The sequence below is a fragment of the Podarcis filfolensis genome (assembly GCF_964270895.1).
Source record: "Podarcis filfolensis genome assembly, chromosome: 4".
Lineage (NCBI taxonomy): Eukaryota > Metazoa > Chordata > Lepidosauria > Squamata > Lacertidae > Podarcis > Podarcis filfolensis.
Window position 1 is genome coordinate 91,892,583 of NC_139607.1, and position 24,979 is coordinate 91,917,561.

General features: G+C 44.3%; 1 protein-coding gene and 1 long non-coding RNA gene across 32 annotated transcripts in view; one reads left to right on the plus strand and one right to left on the minus strand.

The window, feature by feature from the left end:
• DLG2 (discs large MAGUK scaffold protein 2) overlaps positions 1–24,979 on the plus strand; it is an 877,737-nt gene that overhangs the window by 452,845 nt on the left and 399,913 nt on the right. The window lies entirely within an intron of this gene.
• Positions 24,176–24,711, minus strand: LOC310761017. The gene is made up of 2 exons (XR_014547188.1): positions 24,644–24,711; positions 24,176–24,418 (listed from the first exon to the last, which is right to left on the minus strand). It is a non-coding gene; the product is annotated as an uncharacterized lncRNA (long non-coding RNA).

Here is a 24,979-nt window from a genome sequence, read left to right on the forward strand (position 1 = left end):
GAGCCTTCAACACGTATGTATGTATGTATGTATGTATGTATGTATCTATTTATTTATCTATATATCTATAGAGAGCCAGTGTGGTGTAGTGGTTAAGAGCGGTAGACTCGTAATCTGGGGAACAGGGTTCGATTCCCTGTTCCTCCACATGCAGCTGCTGGGTGACCTTGGGCCAGTCACACTTCTTTGAAGTCTCTCAGCTCCACTCACCTCACAGAGTGTTTGTTGTGGAGGAGGAAGGGAAAGGAGAATGTTAGCCGCTTTGAGACTCCTTCGGGTAGTGATAAAGCGGGACATCAAATTCAAACTCTTCTTCTTCTTCTTCTTCTATCTATCTATCTGACTCCCTGTGAAATCTTTAGCCTCATTTCTTCACCTTCAGCATTGGACCATTATTTATACATGTCCAAATAGTCTAAATTAAATATAATACAACACAAAGGTTGATACTTTCTGCTCAAGCTTTCCCCAGCGCAATTCTTCCAGAGGCGACGCAGAAAGCCCTGCTCCAAAATGGACTCGACCGCATTCCTGCATATTAAAGAAGTTGAGTTCGGTGGAATTCAATTAGTGTTTCACCTTCCACGCAGTTCCTCCAGCAATGGGCTTCTCGCTGTGCCTGCAGTATTGAATTATGAGAGAGCTCATCTTAATTGAGTAGCTTGGGTGTCTTTGCTTTGTTTTGTATTTTTTCTTTTAAGAAAGGACGGGGAGGAAAGGAGAGGGAAATATTCCAAGTAGCCAGGGTGGAAATGCTCCCCACAGAGGCAGCTGCAGGCTTGCATTTAAAAGAAGAATATGCCTTGATGTTGCTGCTTGCAGGGAGACCCGGGGTGGTATCCAGCTAAGTTTGACTGGAAGCAGACCCTTTGAAATTAATGGACATGGCTACGTTAGCCATGCCTATTGATGTCAATGGGTGTGCTCTGAGTAAGACTTGATTGAACCCCACCCCGGACTTTGCACCAATAAGCAGTGCCCATATGTGTAGGCCAGCAAATTTTAATAGCCGAAAACAGGTTTTGAAACTTGTGCATTTGCCTGACACTTGGACCTGCAGGTGGAGTCAGAGGCTGCACTTCAGGCCTGGGATTCCCAACCCTGTTTTTGCTACTGACTATGAATGTAGAAACATGGGAAGCTCCATCCTAGCAAGTTAGAGCGTTGGTCTATCTAGCTCAGCGTTGTCTACAGTGATTGGTTGTGGCTCTCCATGGATTCAGGCAGGGACTCTATCCCTGGTGATACCAGGGATTGAAGCTGATACCTTCTTCAAGCAAGGCAGATTCTCTATCCACTGAGACCTAGTCCTTCCCTTGCACGTGGAGTGAATTTTCTTAGGGGAGAAGTGACAGGCAGTATTTGTGGTCATATTTTCCCCTCCCTCTTCTCTGCAATACACTCCAACCATGCTCTGAGATCAGAAAGAGGCTTCATCTGAGGTTGGTGCTTGGGTTTCTTCTGACCTGGTTCTTTATCAACCCACAGATTTTAATGAAAAATTGTGTTTAGATATGTAAGGACATGGGAAGCTGCCTTCCATCATTGGTTCATGTAACTCAGACTTCGTGAACCTCGGCCCTGTTTTGAGACTACAATTCCCACCATCCCTGACCACTGTTCCTGATGGCTAGGGATCATGGGAGTTGTAGGCCAAAAACATCTGGAGGGCCGAGGTTGAGGACGCCTGATGTAGCTCAATACTGTCTACACTGACTGGCAACAGCTCTTTGGGGGTTGAGCTGGGAGTCTTAGCTCTACCTGGAGATGCCAGGAATTAAACCTGGAATTTTCTTCTATCTTCCTTCATTTTTAAATTTGTGAATATGATGGGGGCAGAGAGGAGAAGGAAAAGAATGGAAAGCATACCAGAAAAACCCAATTGCCTGATGTATGAATTATATTTCACCAATCCAGATTTAAATGTATGAATTATACATAAATTATTGTACATAGATGTATTTGTGTCACAAGGGTTCAGATTCAGTGTTTCCAGATTTCCTGGTGGGAACCTTCTCAGGCGAAACTGAGGAAAATACAAGGGAAAAACAAAACCCTGAAACATCATTCTGGATTCACAAAATGAAGAAGAATAAGATTTTCTCTGCCCACAGAGAATGAGCTGGTTGTGCCAAGTGTGGGTGTTCAATAGGCACGGCGTTTATTGAGGCTGGAAACTGAAGATGTGGTGGTGAGCGAATTCACTCACACACATACTTTTCCAATTTGTTCCTTTTAGTTGTACAATATGCAGAATATCCCCACCCCATTAGAATATCCCCACCCCATTAGATCTTTTATCAAGCTGCTTTGGGATGTTTGTATTCTGTTTGCAAAAGGTGGGGCAGAAATTCCCCAAATAAGTGTGTCAATCAGTTCTGACCCCACTCCTTTTCCAAGTCTGGTCATGACCGTCCTCGCAAGATGTAGGCAATAAGGCACCCTCCAAATGTTGGACAACAACTCTCGTGGCCTATGGTGGCTGGGGCTGATGGATGTGGTGGTCGAGGGGTCACCAACCTCTTTGGACAAGTGGGCGCATTTCAAAAGTGCCCGGGGCACTTGTCACAAAATAGCTGCTATTTGGGGCATGGCATAATATCAAACAGATCGTGAAGCTGAGGCTCCAATATTTTGGCCACCTCATGAGAAGAGAAGACTCCCTGGGAAAGGCCCTGATGTTGAGAAAGATTGAGGGCACAAGGAGAAGGGGACGACAGAGGACAAGATGGTTGGACAGTGTTTTCAAAGCTACCAGCATGAGTTTGACCAAACTGCGGGAGGCAGTGGAAGACAGGAGTGCCTGGCGTGCTCTGGTCCATGGGGTCATGAAGAGTCGGACACGACTAAACGACTAAACAACAACAACAACAACAACATAATACCAAATGCCTGCCATGGGGAGTGTGGCATAACAGAAAATTCTTCTGCAACTGTGGAGGCCAATTCTGGATCCACACATCCTTCCACAGTGGGGACATTGGTTTCCGGGCAGGAGCTGATCACGGTGTGGATTTGCCAAGCCTGCCTTCCTCCTAGCAAGTTTCTCCCTTGCGTCCTGAGTTCGAGTGTTTTCTGTTACCTTTGGTAACAGAAAATTAGAGAGAAAGCCACTCCTGACAAGCTTATACTTGCAATGGGAAGTCAGCTATGTCATGCTGTGGATTTTGCAAACACTCTGACTCTGGAGTTGCTGGAAATCACAAAAGGGCAGAGTGCTCTGGTGCTTGAGTCCTGATTTGGGCATTCCACAGACCCTCCAAGTGTCCCTATTTTCCAGGGACAGTCCTGAATTTAAAGAAGCCATCCTGCTTTCTGATTTGATCCTGGAATGCCCCACTTTTCCTTAGGACATCCCTGTTTTCGTTGGAGAAATGTTGGAGGCATCTAACGGGCCATTCTGAGAACAGGATGCTGGGCCATTGATCTAATCCAGAAGACACTTCTTGTGTGCATATGCTCTTGCTATATATTCCTGTTTATAATTTTCAGCTGATGTGCTGTCTTAGTTTCCAAGAGTTGCAATGCACAAATGTTGCCTTGTTCTTCAGTTGTATGGCACTTATGAGACCGAGGAAGGCACAACCTGACCTAGGGAACATATGATGCTTGACTGTAAACTTGGGAAATAATGTTAATGCTGAGATCTGAATAACTGCACCTTCATCCTTAACTTTCACTTTTGCCTTCCACGGTCCACCCTAGGGCAGTTGGAAATTGCTCAGCTCCCAGCAAAAGTCTCCGAGACTTTAAGTGTTTCCTCTTAGGCAATTTTCATTTATTGTGTTTATATTTAACAAAGCTAACCCACTTGATTGCATTTCATTGTGAATCACTTGGAAACTGGGACATTGTGTGCTCTGAAGAGGCGCAAAGGACAGGCTGGGTAGGTGGACATTACAGAGGCACAGTGAGTCATATTTCCTGCAGACCAGTAATTGAACGACATTGCCAAAATGACATTTCCTTTCTAAAAATCAGTCTCAGGACCATCTCAATATACAGTGAGGTTTTTTGGGGTGTGTGGTTGGGACAGGGCTAGGTTATATGCCTAAAACCCTTCTAATTCCTGGATCTGGAAAAGGTTAAAATCTAATGGAGGATTCAATTGCTGGAATAGCTAGGCCAGCTACATGGCAATGGCCCCCTAATATGGGTCGCTAAGGTAACAAAGGAAGCGACTCTGTGCTAGAACACAAATGAGTGCCCTCCCTCAACCCTCAGGTAGTTAGAAGGACAAAAGGCAGAGTTGAGCTACAAATTAGAAGCAGGCTGAGCAGTGGAGAGACTGAGTCATTCCTGGTTTCTGCTGGAATCCAAGGCTGTGGCTATGGGATGAAGAAGACCCTCTTGCGGTGTTAATGCTGTAAGCTCCTCCACCATAGGCTCAGGTTGTATGTATGTGCAAATAAATCATATGTCATAAGGACACTGAACCTCATCCCAAGGGGCTTGGGACTCCTGGAGTCTTACACCGCTTGGGGACTGGGGTGATGTGCAACAGTATTTTCATACGTTGTCACAAATGGGAGTCCGTGCCGCCGAGATGTAAATTCTCTTGGAGATTGGGAGTGGAAGAGTTTTTGTTTTGTTTTTAAAGTTTTTGTTTGCAATTTCAGTATAACAAAATATCAAAAACATATCATATTCATTATTTTTCCCCTTTCCCCCCCGCCTCCCCAATAACACCCCCCCCCCCGAGCATGTAGCAATACATGAATAAATTGTTTTCCTTGGCAGGTCTTGTCCTACAATCCCTAACAGAAATGCTTCTGGTTTTTCTTACAAATGTCATTTTAAACATTTTCTTCAATTCATTATATATCATTTCCCAAAATTTTTTAATTTCTCTACATTCCCACCACATATAATAAAAGGTCCCTTCCTTTTCTTTACATTTCCAACATATGTTTGACCCGGTTTTGTACATTTTTGCTATCTGTACTGGTGTCATATACCATCTATACATCATTTTCATATAGTTCTCTTTCAAAAGAGAACAGTCTGTAAATTTCAAATCTATTTTCCACAGTTTTTCCCAATCTTCAGATTCTATGTTATGTCCTATATCTTGTGCCCATTTGATCATGACCGATTTCACCTCCTCATCTTTTGTTTCCCATTCTAATCGAATACTATATGCACCCTTCAGCAACTTCACTTTCCCTTCTATGACTAGGAGTGGAAGAGTTTTTGATGGATCTTATAGCAGCACATAGAAGAGACTATAGGTGTATCTGTGATTTTTAGCAGCAGATGATTAAGTCTTAAGTACATAAAGAAGAACCTTCCTGGATCAGACCCAGAGACCAGTCTGGTCCCACACTCCCAATCAGATGCCCATAGAAAGCCCACAAGACCCTAAACTTTAGCTGAGGCTCTTATTCCTCATTCTCTCTTTCCGAAAACAACCTGCCTAGGGAGTGCCAGGGCACCACCCCCTGTCTTGAAGTCAGTATGTGACTTCATAATAAGAGCCTGTTGGATAAGGTCATTGACCCATCTAGTCCAGTGTGCAGTTCTCACAGATACCTATGGGAAGCCTGAGCACAACAGGATCCTTGCCTCTTGCCCTTTCCAGCAACTGGCATTCAGAAGCAGATTGCCTCTGTCAGTGGAAGCTGGAACCCAGAGACTTCAATTTCCCTTGGCTTCCAGCTTTCTCTTCCCTCTTTATCTCCTGTTGAATGGATGCTAGCGGTCAGTTCCTTGCTGCCCCACAGTGAAATTAGCATTGTGCTAGCATAGGTGTTTTGATTGGCTTGTGGAGAGAGCAAGAAAGGTATGCAGGACACATCTACTTCAGTTATCTCTCAAGACATGATTTACTGCCAGCCATTGCAGTATTGCAGTAGTGTATGCAGGCTTCTTTCTCTTCCATCCTCCCCCACCCCACCCTTGCTAACTTGATGTAATGAGAGCTGGAAATAAACATTCTCCAAGTTCTGCACAGAATACATTAAGGAGTCATTTTAATTTGGACAGCGCCTTAAATCAGAAGCAAGGGTTGTTTACTACCAGAGACCTAATTCGCTTCCAGGCCATTTCAGTAAATGCGCATTCAGATTCCACATTTCTTCTTGGTCCTTGCAGCCAGCATCATGATAGGAACCGAAGCCTAGAAAATTGCCCTAAGCTGTGGACGTTTTACACCATTAGGGCTATTAAATGTTTTGCTATAATTATATCTTCCTGTGTCTACATTAAAAAAATGTAAACCTGTCATTGCGCAGCTCCCGTTGGAGGATTTGTAATCCCTCATCGCTATCCCAGATTAAATGCATGAAGTCAAGGTGGGGTAGGGGAGCAAAAGGGAAGGTGGGTTGCAAAAGAGGCTACAATGGTACCTCTACTTACAGACGCGATCCATTCTGGGGTGCCGTTTGCACCCCAAAAAGTCCGTAAGTAGAGCGCCGCTTCTGCGTGTGCGCATGACGCGATACAGTGCTCCTGCACATGCGTGAAGCACGCAGATTGTTCCTGCACATGTGCAAAGCTGCGAACCCAGAAGTAAACACTTCTGGATTTGCCACGTTTGTAGCCAGAAGAAACACAACGTGAAGCAAACACAACTCGAGGTATGACTGTATGGCATAGGAGCAAGAAGGGAGGGATACTGAGAGGGGGAAAGCAGTGGTTTAAAATAGTGGAAGAAGTTTGAGATGGGAAAATGGCTGTTTTAAACAGCACCAGAGTTTTGAGTAAAGTACCTTCATACACTGGAATAGCGTTTCCGTGCGCTGCTCTGTTTCTCCAGAAGCGGCTTAGTCTTGCTGGCCACATGACCCGGAAGCTGTACGCCGGCTCCCTCGGCCAATAAAGCAAGATGAGCGCCACAACCCTAGAGTCGGTCACGACTGGACCTAATGGTCAGGGGTCCCTTTACCTTTACCTTAGGGACGCGGGTGGTGCTGTGGGTTAAACCTCAGAGCCTAGGACTTGCCGATCAGAAGGTCGGCGGTTCGAATCCCCGTGACGGGGTGAGCTCCCGTTGCTTCGTCCCTGCTCCTGCCAACCTAGCAGTTCGAAAGCATGTCAAAGTGCAAGTAGATAAATTGGTACCACTCTGGCAGGAAGGTAAACGGCATTTCCGTGCACTGCTCTGGTTTGCCAGAAGCGGCTTAGTCATGCTGGCCACATGACCCGGAAGCTGTACGCCAGTTCCCTCGGCCAATAAAGCGAGAGTCGGTCACGACTGGACCTAATGGTCAGGGGTCCCTTTACCTTTACCTTTACCTTCATACACTGGAATAACTGAGGACTGCCCACCACTTATCTCTCTCACACAAGGCAGCTGGAATTGGGAGAAGTTTGAGTACAGCGAGAAGGTAGCGACACTGAAAGGAAAATAGTTGTTTTAAACGATGGCAGAAATTTGAGTAAAGTGGGTGTGGAGTGATGCAGAAGAAAATGGTGGTTTTAAACAGCAGAGGTCTGAATAAAATCTGCAGAATTGCTAAATAGAAGCATGCACACACCTCCGCTAGTTTTCTAGCAACAATAAGGTCGGTAGGCTCAACCCCATCCACCCACCGAAATGAAAAATTATGAACAGTGTCTAAAGCAACTCGTGAAGGGGGGTGTTTTGAGAGTGGATGGACTTTTGAGAAATTGGTTTCAGAGCAGCACTAGTTTGAAGTGGATTCAGCAGTAAATATCCTCTTGATCTGCTTTTGTCAGTATGATGCTAGCTTCCAGCTGTGTGACTCTGCAAGAATCCCTGCTTTCTGGAACAGCAAGTTCTTTACAACATGGATGATAATGAATCATCTAGGAGAGATTTCAACAAAACCTTCATTTCCCTCACTTCTCCCTCCACATAAACACTTCATTGCTAGTCACAGAGGGGATGGCAGGCTTTCGATAGGCTTAAAAAATTATATCTGTTCATTAGATACTGTTGCAGTTTTCTCACAATTGGCATAATGCTGATTCTATCAAGACTTGACAACGAATCCCCTGTTGATATTAATAGCTTGGGATGAGAAAGTGCAGCAATCTGTGGTTTTCTTTTACTCTGTACATTTCCATCTGCCAAATACAGGGGTACCTCTGGTTACGAACTTAATTCGTTCTGGAGGTCCGTTCTTAACCTAAATCCATTCTTAACCTGAGGTACCACTTTAGCTAATAGCAGAGTCTGTAACCCGAGGTGTTTGTAACCCGAGGTTCCACTGTACGTTTCTGGCCAGTTGAAGAGAGCATCACTCATCTTTGCATGTAACTTCATCTAAAGCTTCTTGCATACGTCATTGGGGTCAGAATGGACTGTAGCCTCTTAGGAAATGTCTTGAGATCAATATAAGAGACCGGGTGGAAAATGTAGCCTAGTGATTGTGAAAACGGCAAGATCAAGTGTTGAAGCATTGCTAGAGACCAAGATTAAAGCAGCAAGTATGGTAATTAGGCTTGCACCTCAGGTGTGGTGTAGTGGTTAAGAGCGGTAGTCTCGAAATCTGGGGAACCGGGTTCGCGTCTCCGCTCCTCCACATGCAGCTGCTGGGTGACCTTGGGCTAGTCACACTTCTCTGAAGTCTCTCAGCCTCACTCACCTCACAGAGTGTTTGTTGTGGGGGAGGAAGGGAAAGGAGATTGTTAGCCGCTTTGAGACTCCTTAAAGGGAGTGAAAGGCGGGATATCAAATCCACACTCTTCTTCTTCTTCTTCTTCACTAATGTTAATTTTAAGGTACATTTTCAGGCCAACCAAAATACTGTATTTTTTATAATAAAAAACCCCCACCCCGAACTTAAACCATATAAATCATTTCTATGCCTGATGTGCAGTTATTCTGTGGCTGTTGTTGCTGTTGTTGTTGCTGTTGTCTGTGGGGGAGAAGGCAGTCATCTGTGGGGGGAATAGTCACATTTATGATCCCAGCCAATCACAGATCATGTGATACTATGATGCTTTGTAGTCAATCAGATGTGGCTTTATGATGTCACAAAGCCATCTGTGGGTTGCCCTCACTCTGAATGGGTCATACTTTTGCTCCCTCTATATAAAAACAATCACACCCTTTCTGCTTTTTGCAGCCAAGATCTGCAGAACCTCACACAAGGAGGACTTTGCTTGGGGAAAGAACTGCCCGTGCTATATAACATACTGCCTGTGAAACCTATGGGACTTTAAAAAGCAGTTTGTGAGGCAGCATGGGGGTGTGTGTGTCTGATGTTCAAATAAATACCATATTTTTTGCTCTATAAGACTCACTTTTTCCCTCCTAAAAAGTAAGGGGAAGTGTGTGTGCGTCTTATGGAGCGAATGCAGGCTGCACAGCTATCCCAGAAGCCAGAACAGCAAGAGGGATTGCTGCTTTCACTGCACAGCGATCCCTCTTGCTGTTCTGGCTTCTGAGATTCAGAATATTTTTTTTCTTGTTTTCCTCCTCTAAAAACTAGGTGCGTCTTGTGGTCTGGTGCGTCTTATAGAGCGAAAAATGTGGTAATGGCTTTTCTTTCCATTGATTTATCCATCTGTCATTGGATTTCTATATCCACATGGCTATGCTGTTTGGTTACAGCTAAAATAGATCTTCGGATCTGAAACCACGTTTTATCTACCCATTTCATTTTGTGCATAGAAGGCAAAGGTGAGGGAGGAAGGTGGCTAGGAGTTTAGCCTGTTCTGCAAGAATGCCTTGTGAAAGGAGCGATGGGGGAGACATGCTTGAAGGCTCCTTGAAGATGTATTTGATAGCATAAATACATTAACAGGTGCTTTTTAAGTATTCTCCTCAGCGGAATACATAATGGATATGACATTGCATGTAACCTATTAAGATATTCCCGAAAGTTCTTCTTTTCAGCTGGATGCACAATTTGACATTGACTACAGAATGAAATTACCATTTCTCTCTCTGTGTGTGTACATATGTATGTGGGTATATAATATTCCTGCCGGTTTCTCCTCCGTGAAAGTTCTAGGCTAGCGAGTTGACAGTTTGAGTACATGTCACACAAATCTTTTACCCCACAAAAAAAATCAGCCAAACACAAGTGCTGGAGTGTCTTATCCATGCTAATTTGATTTTTAAATTGCCCTGTGTATCCATCTGTACTTTATAGGAAGGCAGTGTATTTATATACGTATGCGATTTGTAAAAAGTTTGTTCGGAAAAGCAACTAGGCGAGTGTCTTGCGGGAGATATTTAGGAAATATATTTGGGACTTGGAATAGCTCCTGGAAGACAGTGAGGCACAGCCAAAGATAAGACCCCGAGTGAGCAACGGTGCGCAAATAAAGGAAGGTGGGGGTGGAGAAGAAGAAGAAGAAGAACCAAACTTAACCAATAAATTGAATGAAGAGAGAGTGGGACTCTCATGCAAGATAAAGAGTTTATAAGCTTAGGGAAACATAATTTGTTTTTTTCCCATTTAAAGATTGAGAGATGAGGGTACGGTGTGAGAAAATAAGAAAAGGGAGAAAAGAATAGGAGACACTAATCGAGAGACGCCTACTGTGCTGTTTCTGCCCTGCAATTTAAAATGGTCTTCTGAACTCCCATAATATATTGTTGAATGTCACCCCAATCTCTGAGCAGTGTGAGAGCTCATAGGCTCCAGGTGCTTACCCTGGGTTGGGTTTCCTTGGAATGAGGAACAGCAGAGACTGTGGATATATGGTTCATTTACAGCAGAGACATCACCTTGCCAACAAAGGTCCGTATAGTTAAAGCTATGGTTTTCCCAGTAGTGATGTATGGAAGTGACAGCTGGACCATCAAGAAGGCTGATCGCCGAAGAATTGATGCCTTTGAATTATGGTGCTGGAGGAGACTCTTGAGAGTCCCATGGACTGCAAGAAGATCAAACCTATCCATTCTTAAGGTAATCAGCTCTGAGTGCTCACTGGAAGGACAGATCCTGAAGCTGAGGCTCCAATACTTTGGCCACCTGATGAGAAGAGAAGACTCCCTGGAAAAGACCCTGACGTTGGGAAAGATGGAGGGCACAAGGAGAAGGGGACGACAGAGGACGAGATGGTTGGACAGTGTTCTTGAAGCTACCAGCATGAGTTTGACCAAACTGCGGGAGGCAGTGAAAGACAGGAGTGCCTGGCGTGCTCTGGTCCACAGGGTTACAAAGAGTCGGACATGACTAAACGACTAAACAACAACAACCTGGACAGGTTCACAGCAATAACACCCCAAGAGGATCTTGTTTCACCCAAAGCCACAGCCATGGACGCGAGCAGAAACTGGGCACAGTTCTCCCTAACAGACTCCTGCCTGCAGCCCGCTTCTAGCTCAGTTGTCTCACACACAACTCTACACTAGCTGTTGTCCTTCTCACTACTGGCCAGGTGAGGGAGGCAGGTTGGCTGCTAATTTGCACCCCCCCCCCCCGGCATGAAACAACTTCCTTTCTGATACTAAAGATCCATACTTAAGGCCATTACCCAAGATGCTGGCCTGGCTACTTCAACAATGGAAATGGGATGTTCTTAGCAGCCAACAGAAGCACCCAACCGTCTCAACCTGACTGATCTCCAGAAGTAAATGGTTCTACATTTTACATCTGGAGAAATCTTTGAGAAAAGCTTTGGAGTGGTAAGCCATGTTATAGTCCTGCTATCTTGGAACAGATGGGCAGGCAGCAAACATGGGTGTGTCTCTCACTTCTGTATGGTAGATTCTGTTCCCTTTGTTTCTTGGTTTATCATTGTGACGGTGTTCAACCTTTTATAATTGTATTATTAGATTGCTGTAAGCCACCCTGGGGCCTTGTGGTGAAGAGCGGGTAGGAAATACACACACATACACACATATGAAGCATATACATGCAGTGGTACCTTGGGTTAAGAACTTAATTTGTTCTGGAGGTCCGTTCTTAACCTGAAACTGTTCTTAACCTGAAGCACCACTTTAGCTAATGGGGCCTCCCACTGTCACCGTGCGATTTCTGTTCTCATCCTGAAGCAAACTTCTTAACCGAGGTACTATTTCTGGGTTAGCGGAGTCTGTAACTTGAAGCGTCTGTAACCTGAAGCGTATGTAACCCGAGGTACCACTGTATATATATATATATGCCAGCTACGTAGAAGTAAAATCTTTCTACAGCCTTACTCCCGACTTTCCATTCAGCAAGAAAGAGGCATTAGTAGAGTTCAAGGACACAATTCAGTTAGGTTAAAGCTCTTGGTGTGTGTGTGTGTGCGCGCGCGCACGCGCGTATGCATGCGAAGAGGCACCAGCTTGCACAGACGATTGGGGGAGGGGTGGCAGCATGTCAAACATGTGGCATTGATGTCAGGATATCAGGAGGCGCTGGGGTGGAGCAAAATGCAGCAGCCTTGCAGTTTCAATGGCGGGTGACTCCTCCTCCTGGCACCGCCTACAGTGGGAGTCTGCTTCGCCCCTTCCTCCCCTCTGTGGGAGGAGGAAGAGGAGGAGCTGGCTACTGGAGCCACACTGTGCTTGGCTCCATGTTTCACCTCTGTGCTTTTTAGACATGGGGGCTGGCCCCTACCTCAGTAATATTTGGGGGGGGCCAAAGGGCTCGGCCCCAGGAGCTGGAGCCCCTGTGTGTGTGAGAGAGAGAGCGCACACACAGCAGGCCTGGTGAGAGGTGTGGACTGAGGAGAATGGGTGGTCCCCATCCCTGCCTTACGTGATGATTCCTGCTGTGTTTTAAGGGAATATATCTGTATAATGAATCAAAATATAACATATAACATGTACGGTGGATGCTCGGGTTGTGAATGTGATGCGTGTCTGTGCACACGCGGGTTGCGATTTGGTCCTTTTCTGCATACACAAAGCGCAATTTAGTGCTTCTGCACATGCACGACCGCCGAAACCCGGAAGTAGCCCGTTCCGGTACTTCCGGGTTTCGGCGGTCCGTAACCTGAAAAAATGCAACCTGAAGCATCTGTAACCCAAGTTATGACTGTATAACATATCACAATAATGAAACAATTGGGCTGACGTTTTGTTTCATTTTGAATTTCTTTTGGGGTCTTAACATATGGACGGCAACAATGAAGTTATAGTACAGCCTCTCCCAACTTATATATTAATTAAACAAATGTATAGACCACTTTGCAGCATAAAGCCATCCAAGTGGTGTTCACAGTGCCTTACAGGTGGTGTAGAATGCAGCTGCCATCATCCCAGACTATTGACCATGCTGGAAAGGACAAATGGGTCTTGTAGTCCAGAACATCTGGAAAAGGCAACAGAGCCATTAATTCTTTGCTGAGTTCTCTTTCCGGTGCCATCTGCCTGCACTGAATTAAGATAGGTGTAGAAGAAGAAGCTTAGTTTATATGGTGGAAATATGAATGGCATGAGCTTAACAATGGAGGGAAAGAGTACCATAATCCCTCCTTACTTTTCAGAATGCAGTAGACTATTGAAAGGTCAGCTTATGCATCAGCCATAATGGCATAGAATCTGTTCTGGATATGTGCTTTTTCAGCAGCCCAAATCAAATAGGATTTGCATAAATGCATATTTAAAAGCCCCCCCAAAAACACTGATTTATGTCCTACAAGTTTCCTCAAGTCAACTTTCAGATGACCTGTGTAAGTTGTACAACATTGTGCCAGAGGTATGGTTCCCCTTGTTTGCAATAAGGATTGTTGTGAATATGATTTAATTCTTAAGTTTGCAGTTGGTTGAGGGGGGAGGTCCTGTGGTGCATGATTAAAGAGACTATTGGACCACAGAAGTCTTAACTGTGAATAGAAGATGAAGGCCAGAGGAGATGGGACTCCTATGCTGGACAGTGCATAAATGGGATGCTGGTATAGCTGAGATGGCAAACTTAAAATATGGGCTGCCAGATGTGGTGTTCCAATTCCCATCAGCCTCAGCCAGCTTGGTATTCCCAAGGATGATGGGAACAGCAACATCTGTCCAGCAACATCTGGGGGACCAAAGGTTTAAGGAGGCCGGGAAGTAACTAACTAATGCTCTCTTGTTTAGTCAACTGGGAGAAAATGTTTCCTTGCCACAGCAGATCAGCCTAATAACTGATAACTGTTGTTAATCATACTCAAGGTAGATTCATTGAAAACAATGGACTAAACTTGGTGGATGTTAATGGGTCTACTTTGACTTAGCTGGATGCCACTCAACAATTCAGAAGTCTGTGTCTATTATACGTCTGTCTCCTTTTCTTCAAGGAGCTTGTGGTATATCACATGTTGTGTCCTCCCTACCTTGTCCACATTGTATCTTCACAATAGCCTTGTGTGGTGGGTTAGATTGTTCTTGTCCACAACCACCCCTTAGCAAGCTTCTTGGCTGACTTGGGATTTGAATCCAAAGTCTCTACGGTTGTTTCGCAGCACTTCTGTCTGCTAACGCACACTTGCAAAGTGATGCTGAAGAAAAGGAGACTGTTATGTTTTATAGTTGTGTGAAATTGTTTAAAATAAAGGATCTGCTTTTGAAGCTGGGCCGCTTCCTTCTCATTGGTTCTTTTGGGGTTTTTTTTTTTAAGCTGCTAAAGCTCAGTATCAAGATTGAAATTGATTAACAATTCTACAAATTTCACCCAGCAGCTATAATCGTTAGTTGCCTTAGCAACCTGCTTGCTGAGATCACAGGGCACATTAGAACTTGTGTGTGTGTGTGTGTGTGATGAGATTTAGATAGCTTCCTGCCCTGTGAGATGTCCAGTTCAAGGAAGGGCACAACCCAGCAGGGGTTCATCCTGTACAAGCCTCCTGGAAATGAGTAGTTGTGCTGGTGTTCAGGAGTGATGATTACAGTGAGACTTCCGGGTCAGCGCCAACGACGAATGGCGGAGTTCCTCCGATTGGAGGAACGGGCTCTGTGGAAATTGGGTCTTCCCGCCGTGGCGAAGGTGGGGGCCCGCTAGAAATCCCAGGCGGAGAAGCCTGGGAACGTGGGGTTCGGCAGAGCACCAAGAGCGCCTCCCCTACTCTCGAGGAAACCCCTTTTCGGGGCTCCGGAGTGAAGTGGGGTGAGCAGCGCGGTGCTGCGAACCGATTGCTATTTCCATGGAGGGAAGCCGCACAGCCATCGCCGGAGAGCGCTGACTTTTTCCTGATGACATTTGGACTCTAAATCAAGTACCCGTGAGTAAAAACGGAGAATTGGATTAAGAAATTTGCAAATTTTACGAATTAGGCACGAAGCGGGAAGGTTTAAACAGGAAGTCCGCCTTCCGCTTTTTGTAGCTAGACTGAAGCAAAGACCTTGCAACCTAATAGCCTGGAAAACTGCTTTAAAGTTGGAAATTTCCTGCATCCACAACCAATAAAACCCCCTTGGAAGCAGGAGAAAAGGGGGGGGGGAATTTGACTGTTTAATCCTGCAGGAGGAGAGTAAAGGAATTTAAGTTTCCATCGTCCCAAACCTGGGGACGGGGTATCGGGACAGAAATTGTTTGAGACGTCCATTGATTGAAAGTGGAGTACTTTGACAGATAGTTAAAAAAAAAGAGAGAAACAAATTAACTTCAACGCTACTTTCTGCATTTTTGCATTTTAAAGAAACAAAGTATGTGAAAATCGAAAGGATTTGAAATCGAAAGTAATCTCCTTTGTTGGATACATTTTAAAAATGGATACAAATAGAAATTGTGTCCCCTAGAGGGAGCCTGTCAGTTTGTTGTTGCAGCTTACTTGGAGACTCTACAGCTGTGAGATTTGGATCGTGGGACCAGCCGTTTGACCTTGAACAGAAATGTGTTGGAAGGAAGGTTTGGCGTCTGCCCTTGGCAAGACAAATGCTTTGCTGGAACAGCTGCATGAGAAAATGAACTTGATGCATGAAAAATTGGATTTGATGAGTGCTGTGGCCAGTGAATATGATTTAACAGGGAATAAGGATAAAGAAGTTATACAGCGACCAATTCAGGAATCTGGTTTGACAAGGCAAGTCCAAGGGCAGATGAAGAAGGAAGAGGCAGTGATTATTCCTCAAACAACACAAATGGAGAGATCTAAAGTCCTGCAGGAACAAAAGCCATTGCGTTGGAAGATTGAACTTGGAGAGTGCTGGGAAGTGTTTGAAGTCAAGGAAGCTTTTAACTCTAGTGGGACTATGAAACAGGTGAACAACTATCTCTTGGATAAATATTTTTTGGATTACAAAGATGACGACGGGGAGTGGGACTGGGGGGAAGGGGTCAGTCTGATGAAGGAAAATGGAAATTATTACCGGATGGAACCCTCCGGAGACCCACTCCCCAAGAAACCAACAATAGACAAAGAAGTGCGTAAGTACAAACAAGAACAAGAAAATTTGCAGAAGGGGCCTAGAAGAGATTTAAGGGCCTCAGACATAAGAACACCAGATTGATGGACTGGATGTAATGGACAGAAAGGACTGACATGACCCGAAACCAGGAAGAAGGGACGTTGGATAAAAATTAGAGATATCAAGGGAAATTCTTTTGTTAATTTTGGAATTAGTGTAACATTAATGAAATATCAGGGAATATGCTGGAAAGGAACTAAATTGGCTTTAGCAGAAATGATTTAAGGAGATATGTATGAATATGATGTAAACTTTGAAATTTTAAGATTTTTAAGATAAGGTTAAAGAGATTAAGGTAAATTGAATAACAGATTATATTAAAAGATGGAAAGGTGATGTTGAATTAATAAATAAGATAGATTGTGAAGATTAATCATTTAAATTAAAATTGAGAAACATGGGAAGAATTTGCTGGAACAACGAATTAAACTAGAATACAAAAAGGGAGGTGTGAGGAGGTTCAAGAAATAAGCAAATGAAAAGTTGTAATCTGAGATTTGTATTTTTCTTCTTTCTTTTTTGGTTTTTTTCTTTTTGTTTTATTTTTTGCTGTATTTTTCTGTTTTTCTTGTTTCTTTTTTTGTGTTTATGTATTGATGAAATTTTGAATAAATATCATTAAAAAAAAAAAAGGAGTGATGATTACAGTGATGATCAGGCACTTGTCCATGAGAGGTTCATCTTAGACATACTCCGGATGTCCCTATTTGACGAAAGCTCCTTTGCGACATCATTGTCTCCATTTCATCCTTCCTTCTTCCACAAAGCGAAGGAAAGGCCCTATAATGACCACCTACTGGCAGCAGGGCAATCACATTTCCAATGCAGCTCTATCCTGCCCTCTTGCAAAACTTCAGGGTGGTGAGCAGCGACATAAAACCTTTTAAAAGCAATACAGAAAAAAATCATTCAAATGGCTGGCTACTCAGGAAAATTTTGAGCAGCAGCAAAGTCATAGACAGCATCTTAAAAAGTAGAGATATCACCTTGCCAACAAAGGTCTGTATAGTAAAAGCTATGGTTTTCCCAGTAGTGATGTATGGAAGTGAGAGCTGGACCATAAAGAAGGCTGATCGCCGAAGAATTGATGCTTTTGAATTATGGTGCTGGAGGAGACTCTTGAGAGTCCCATGGACTGCAAGAAGATCAAACCGATCCATTCTTAAGGAAATCAGCTCTGAGTGCTCACTGGAAGGACAGATCGTGAAGCTGAGGCTCCAATACTTTGGCCACCTCATGAGAAGAGAAGACTCCCTGGAAAAGACCCTGATGTTGGGAAAGATGGAGGGCACAAGGAGAAGGGGACGACAGAGGATGAGGTGGTTGGACAGTGTTCTCGAAGCTACCAGCATGAGTTTGACCAAACTGCGGGAGGCAGTGGAAGACAGGAGTGCCTGGTGTGCTCTGGTCCACGGGGTCACGAAGAGTCGGACACGACTAAACGACTAAACAACACAAAGTCGTATCAGCATAAAAAGGACTTCAAGAGGTGCCTGAAAGCCAAAAGTTGAGGATGCCGGTCAAATCGCTGCAGTGATCATGCTCCACAGTATGGTGCCAGAAACTCTAAATGCCAGGCTTCCAAATGAATCCAGCTGGGCCACTGTAACTCAGAGCTTTCCAAACTGCATGTCACAACACGTTAGTCTGTCGGCTGCAGTGTGTAGGTTTGTCGCTAGAAAGCTCTTATAAAGGGATGGTTTAACTGCCCGTTTGCTAGCAAAGCTGAATTACTGTGTCGCAAACTATGCAGAATTAGATAAATTAACAGGAAGGATTCGAAACCTGCAGGACCAGAGATTCTTAGAAGACTGGAGTAAATATATGAATTATTTGAAAAGCAATTGTAATGAACAGATTGCGCTAGTAGGACTGCAAGAAGTTCTGTAAGGAGGACTATTGAAATATTGCAAGAAAGACTATGAAGAGAACCATTAGTTAATGATAATTAAGAGTAATAGAGAAATTAAGAAATGCAGAATAAGTGATAAAGAACGGTAAATCACCAGAGGTGGTTGACGGAAGTCTAAAATATTGTATAAGATAAGAAGTTATGTTAAATGAATGTTGGAAATGGTATGTAAAAAAACCCAATAAAAATGTGTGTGTGTGTGTGTGTGTGTGTGTGTGTGTGTTCATACACTGTGTTGCGAAATTATGCATGTCTAAAAAGTGCGTCACCAACATGAAAAGTTTGGAAAGCTCTGCTGCAACTCTTTACTTCAGCATGTGTGCCATTCTAGTGTTTTTTCTATCATTTTGTAGCATAATGTCTTCTAACAGGAATAAACTACAGTGGTCCCTCTGGATGCGAACGGGATCCGTTCCAGAGCCCCATTCTCATCCTAAAGCGAACGCAACCCACGTTTGTGCATCTGTGCATGCGCAGGTCAAGATTCGCCGTGTCTTCTCATGCACGTGACATCATTTTGAGTGTCTGCGCATGCACGAGTGGCGAAACCTGGAAGTAATGCGTTCTGTTACTTCCGGGTTGCCGCGGAGTGTAACCTGAAAACGCTCAACCTGAAGCACATTTAACCCGAGGTATGACTGTATATGTGTATGTTGGCATCCATCTGTCTCGGGAGACAATGGAGCAGATTGGTTTTCAGGGTAAAGTCAAACTGTTGGAAGGTTGCAGCGTCTGCTGTGGTTGTAGAGATGGATATGGGAAAGACGTGTTTTGTTGCAACTGGGGCAGATGAAGGCATCCAGTTGTGCTGCTGCAGATGCACCATGGCATTTCATCTCTCTGTGCTCCTCCCAGTGGTCATTCCTCCTCTGTTCAGTGTTATGGATGCAGAACCTGACTGTCTGTCTCCAGGCACTGCAATTGTCTGCAAGCAATTCCCACACAGCAGAGCTGATGTTGCCAGCCTTTATGTTCCTGTGTTTGCACAGACAGTCCTGTATTCAATCCTGGCTCCTCCAGTTAAAATGATGTGCTAGCAGATGACTGGTAGAGCTGCTGACAGAGTGGAAAGTACTAGGCTAGATGAACAAATAGCCTGCCACTTTCTATGACTTTTTGGAACAATCAGCAGGTAATATTATTTAGCTTCATGCCACAAAAAGCTGTTGATTTTGAATATTAAACCACTGTTACTCAGTAGTAGATCAGACTTTTCTTTTTCTCTAGACTTGTTGACAATCCTAACACGCACAGTTACTAAGATGCTGCTGCTGTTCACCCCTTCCTCACAAAATGAGAATGATTCACCTTTGCCTCCGATCCCATATTCTTTAAACATAACCATTTCAGGCAGCAGATTATAACGTGGTGTTGCAATTTTTCAGGCCACAGATGTTCCCTTCAAGGAAAACACTTCCAGTGGGACGTGCAGGGAGCAAACTCTTGCAATCAAAACAAAAGTAACCAACCCTAAATCCATGTATACAATTTTGCTGAAAGGCTCTGAATTGTCCCTCAAGTGATAACACTCTCACTAAGCTTATAAGCTCCATAGTTCAGCTACTTCTGTGTCTGCTGGCTGCACTGCACTGCTGAACATTTTTCGAAAGAAAAAAATTGCTTCACCAGATATCAGCAGCATCATTTTTTTTTTTTTTTTTTTTTTACTTACAAGGCTGTATTTTTGTGAATGGCACCAATTTCTTTACAATAGCACAGTCATTTAATGGTATGTGCCAGACATTGGAGGTTTCTTATTTTCTTCCTTACGGGGCTGTAACAATGAAGAGTACGCAGCAGTTTACCTGTTTAGTTAACCCAGATTCTGAAAATGTGAGATGGGTCATCTTTCTTGGCTGTCAGATTGGGAACCCCAACAGGCAATGGGTTATTGTAGAGGGGGGGTCCTCATTGTGTATCCCTCTCTTTTTTTTAAGACATTGTATTACACAGTCTTATGCTATTGTTTACTGCTCTGTTTTCCTGATGTATTATTCCCTGCCCTCAATATATGCATTCCATTGTGCAAGCCACCCAGAGGATTTGGTTGGGCCTTATAGTGGTGTAAATAAATATATCTTGAAAGTATGAAAAAAGAGGCTTCCGGGTTGGCGCCATCGCCGAATGGCGGACTCCCTCCGAGCTCCGGAGGGAGCCGGCTCGGCAGGGGCTGGGTTTTACCGCACCGGCGATGCGGGGACCCTTAGAAACCACGGCCACGGGGGCCGTGGACTTGGAGACTCGGCTAGCACCGCTAGCGCCCTCCCGACTCGTGAAGGAGCCTTTTTAAAGGCTACGGATCGGGTGCCGGGGAGAAGCGTGGTGCTTTGAGTCCTCTGCCATCCCTGCCGAGCGAAGCCGCATGCCATCCGGCGGAGAGCGCTGACTTCTTCCATTGAGAATTTGGACTTTTAACAACAACCCGTGAGTAAATTGGAAATCGGGTTTAAAAGAAGAAAAATTTTTTGGATTTGAGACGAGCGGGGGGGGATCTAAAAAGGAAGTCAGTCCCCCTCCCTATTGTAGACATTTTAAAACAAGGATTGGGAAGCCAAGGCCCAAAAAGAACGGTATCTTTGCTAAAATCAAGAATTCCATGATGGGAAAGTACAAGAATTGTGCTGGAGGAAGAATTGAAGGAGAAGGAAAATGCACCCCCCTCCCTGGGAACCGGGGCGATTGAGGAGTGAGCCTGGTGAAAAGAGCCGGTGATTTTGACAGCTGTCAAAGTAGCTGTCAAAGTCGGAATTTTAAAGAGGATTTTATTACAAGGACCTGGCTGGTCAAATTTGTTACAACTTGATATAATTTGTTAAGACTTGAATACAAAATGGCGAAAATACGGAGAACAATCGGATTTTTGGAAACAAAGTCACAACAACCCCCCTAGAGGAGCTTCGGGACATTACAAAGATGGGCGTAAGCCGGGAAAAATACAACACTTCGGAATTTCACAGAACTGGTTATCTCCTGGGAAAGCTGCAAAACTGAAACTGAATCTCGTCTACAGGGTGTTTAGACTAAAAGGAGACAACAGAATACTTTACTGAAGAAGGAAGGGACTGAACGCAAGTTTTTGTTCCTGAATAACAACAACCCATGTAGAGTTACTAAACTTCTGAATAAGAAAGTTTTAGCAGCGGAACAAGAGGAAGCTGGACTATAACCTTGAAAGAACAATGGGGGGAATTTTATAATTTGACATTTTTAAAGATTTAGGAATTAATTTTTAAAAAGTAATCCTAAAAATGGGAAATAATTCTGCAAGGAGTTGGGGGAAAAATGGGATTGATGGACTTAAGACTTCCAGGCTGGAAACATAGATTGGAGGATAAGGGAAATTAAACCGGGGAAGGGGAGGGAGAATTAGAATCCAAAGGCTTGCAACTATTTTCTGAATTGGTTTTTTTTTTTTTTTTCTAATATATTTCTTATTTTTTTATACTTTTATTCTGTGTGCTTTTACTTTAATGGGAAAAAAGGGGGACATTGTGGAAAGAAAAGGGGGCGGGCTATGGGGAGAGATCTTTTGCTTTTTTTTATCAAGGGTGTTGCATAAGGTTTGTATAAATTTAAATTTGAACAATGGGGTATATAAATTGTGCTTTAAATCAGAAACAGAACTTGTGGAAACAACAATATGAAAGGGGAATACGGTAGGGGTGGGGGAAGGGGGGAGTCCCAGAAAGTGGATGTTTGAAAATTAAGGTTCTGAATGTATCTTCATAATTTCTTTTCTTCTCTTTCTGTATTTTGGAAACTTCAATAAATATTATTTAAAAAAAAAGAAAGTATGAAAAAAGAAGCCAGAATAACTATAAGCTGCTCCCTGACTTCCATCTCTGTAGTGGAGTCTTTTGGCAAAGATTAGAGGGTCAACTTGAGAGGGTATAGCTTAGTGGTAGAGCATACCATCCTACTTTTTCAAACCCGAAACCAGAACACGTGTCTTCTAGGACGCGCTCCCGGGCATGCCATGTGACCCATGCCATACTCTAGCCCAGAGGTTGGCAGGGTTTACCTCGCCTGGGCCGGTTCACTCCAGCAGAGATCCTTCCAAGGGCCAGATTGTGTGCATGCATGAGCACACGGGCATGCGATTTCCAGTGTCTGCGTTTGCACAGACGCGATTTCTGGCACCGCTGCGCTGCATGTGGGGACTCGCCGAGTGGGCAGCTCGGTTCGGGGGTGGCTCATGGGCTGGTTAAACGACTCCTGTGGGCCACAGGTTGCCGACTCGTGCTCTAGCCCCCCAAAACCACTTTTTGGGGGCTAGAGAGTGGCCCTAGAGCATGCGATATTGTGGCACCCAAAATGTCCACCAAGATCTTGCGTGAAAAAATGGGATGTCCTTTTTTTTCCCTGGGGCACTTGGCAGGTCAGGTAGAGCACAACCTTTTCAGGTGGAAGGTCCCAGTTTCCACCACTAGTATCTCCAGTTTAAAAAGGAACGGGTAGCAGGTGACCTGGAAGGCCTCTGCCCCAGGCCCTAGGGCAGGTGTAGCCAATGTGTTGCCCTCAATATGTTGTTGGACTATAATTCCCATCAGCCGCAGCCAGTATGGCCAATGACCAGGAATAGTGGTATTGTAGTCCAGCGACATCTGGAGATGTTGCCTCCCATGCCCTAGGGAGTTGCTGTCCATCAGAGTAGGTCTTATAGGACTAGATGGACAAACTGTCTGACCTGGTATAAGGCAGTACCCAACGTTGCCATTAGTATCTCCTTCCAGTAAGTGGGAGGCGTAAAGCTATAAAGAAATTTGCTGTCATTATGGTGGGCAGAGGGTAGTGGAAGTAGGACTGGTGTGCATTGCAGGGAACATGAAACCTGCTTCAAATATTCCTCTCTGTGGGTGTTAGGCATCCAGGGCCAGGGATAATAACAGGTTTTGCCATTAACATAGCACTTACTTTCTGCTTAGGAGTTAATGGTATCCATCCATTTGTACGTGCAAAGATAAATGTTCATAAATGAGCTGGAGTTTGTGGTGAGCAGTGCAGTGGCCAAGTTTGCTGTCGAATGCAAATTGGGCAGGGTGGTAAAGAACAAAAAGCGATTCACGTGCAGCTCCGAAAGGCTCTCTCCAAACTGGGCAAATGGGAATTGAAATGGAAAATGTGTCTCAATGTAAGCCAGTGCATTTGGGTTTTGTGGGGCTTTCTGGCCCCAATGTGCTTCACTTAATGAGTAAGCAATGTTGTTGGCATCCATCTGTCTTGAGAGACAATGGCTGAAATCAAACCGCTGCATTAGCAGCACTGAAGTGACCTCACTGGGTGCAAGGCTGGGCACTGTGTTTGGAGGTCCTGGGCTTCCCAGATGACAGGACTTCATTTACACACTTGTGAGTCTGATCTGGGATGCTGGAGAATTGATAGTGTGTTACAGGCTGCATTGATGTTACAATAAGCAGAGTGAGGCAACCCTCTCAAGCAGCTGATTTGAAGTGTCGTGAAAGGACATGGAATTGATAGTGATGGAATTAATTATTGTTGTTATTGCCAAGGCAGGGGAGAGGTGCTTGTGGAATCTTCCGCCTCACAGCCTTCTCTTAAAGGTAAAGGGACCCCTGACCATTAGGTCCAGTCGTGGCCGACTCTGGGGTTGCGGCGCTCATCTCGCTTTATTGGCTGAGGGAGCCAGCATACAGCTTCCGGGTCATGTGGCCAGCATGACTAAGCCGCTTCTGGCAAACCAGAGCAGCACATGGAAACGCCGTTTACCTTCCCGCCGGAGCGGTACCTATTTATCTACTTGCACTTTGATGTGCTTTCGAACTGCTAGGTTGGCAGGAGCAGGGACCGAGCAACTGGAGCTCACCCCGTCGCGGGGATTCGAACAGCCGACCTTCTGATCGGCAAGTCCTAGGCTCAGTGGTTTAACCCACAGCGCCACCCGTGTCCCTCTCAGTCTTCTCTTACATGCTATATATTTTGGAAAGTTGCTTGTTTGCTTTGCATTTGGACATTTCTTAAGATATTGTAACAAAATAATAATAATAATTGCATGGTGGTTCCTGGCATCAGGGAGCAGGTTTTATTTATGTTTGTATAGAACTGGAAAGCGTTTTGAATCAAGGTGGTGGAGTGAAACTTTCAAAACTGCCCTGATTTCCACCACTGATTTCAAAACTGCATTGACTTTCTTCTTTGGTTTCTTAAAATTCCCAACCAACACTATAAGGACAAGACTTCTCATGGTTCTGTATGTGTTATTCTTTAGTAGGTATTGTTTGCCAGTTTCCAAACAATGGCTGTATTCGACCCTAAGAATCTAAAAGGGCTAAAAGACATATAGTTCAGCAAAACAATTTCAAACTTTTCCACCAGGTCAGGAAACCCTAAGCCAAGTAAACACTTGCGTGTAGAACGAGAGAAACAGAATGGATGGGCTTTATTTCAAATGGATTTGTGCGATAAAAAATAGTTACTTCTACAGTAATTTCTCTCCCCCCTGCCCAGGCCAGAATGAAGTACTATATTTAATTTACCTTCCTGTCAGGAACAGTGTGCTATCGTATTTGGCTTCCTCTTTAATCCCTAATTAAAGAGGCTTCTGTGATGGATCTCAGATGCTGTAGCAGGTAAGTAGCAATTAAATACATGACTGATTAGCACAGTGGAATATCTTGGGACCCTAAGTGTGAAAATGGAGCTAGGCTCAGTTGAACAGTTGAAATCAATAGGAGAACTTGCACAAGGTCTCTCCTTCTCTTTCTCTGTTAATTTGACTCCTTTGGGATTGTGGAGGGCAATTTGGATTAATCATCCGCAAAGTCAGAGCAGGATAAAATTATTCTTCTTCTTTTTTGCCTGTGTGGTGGAAG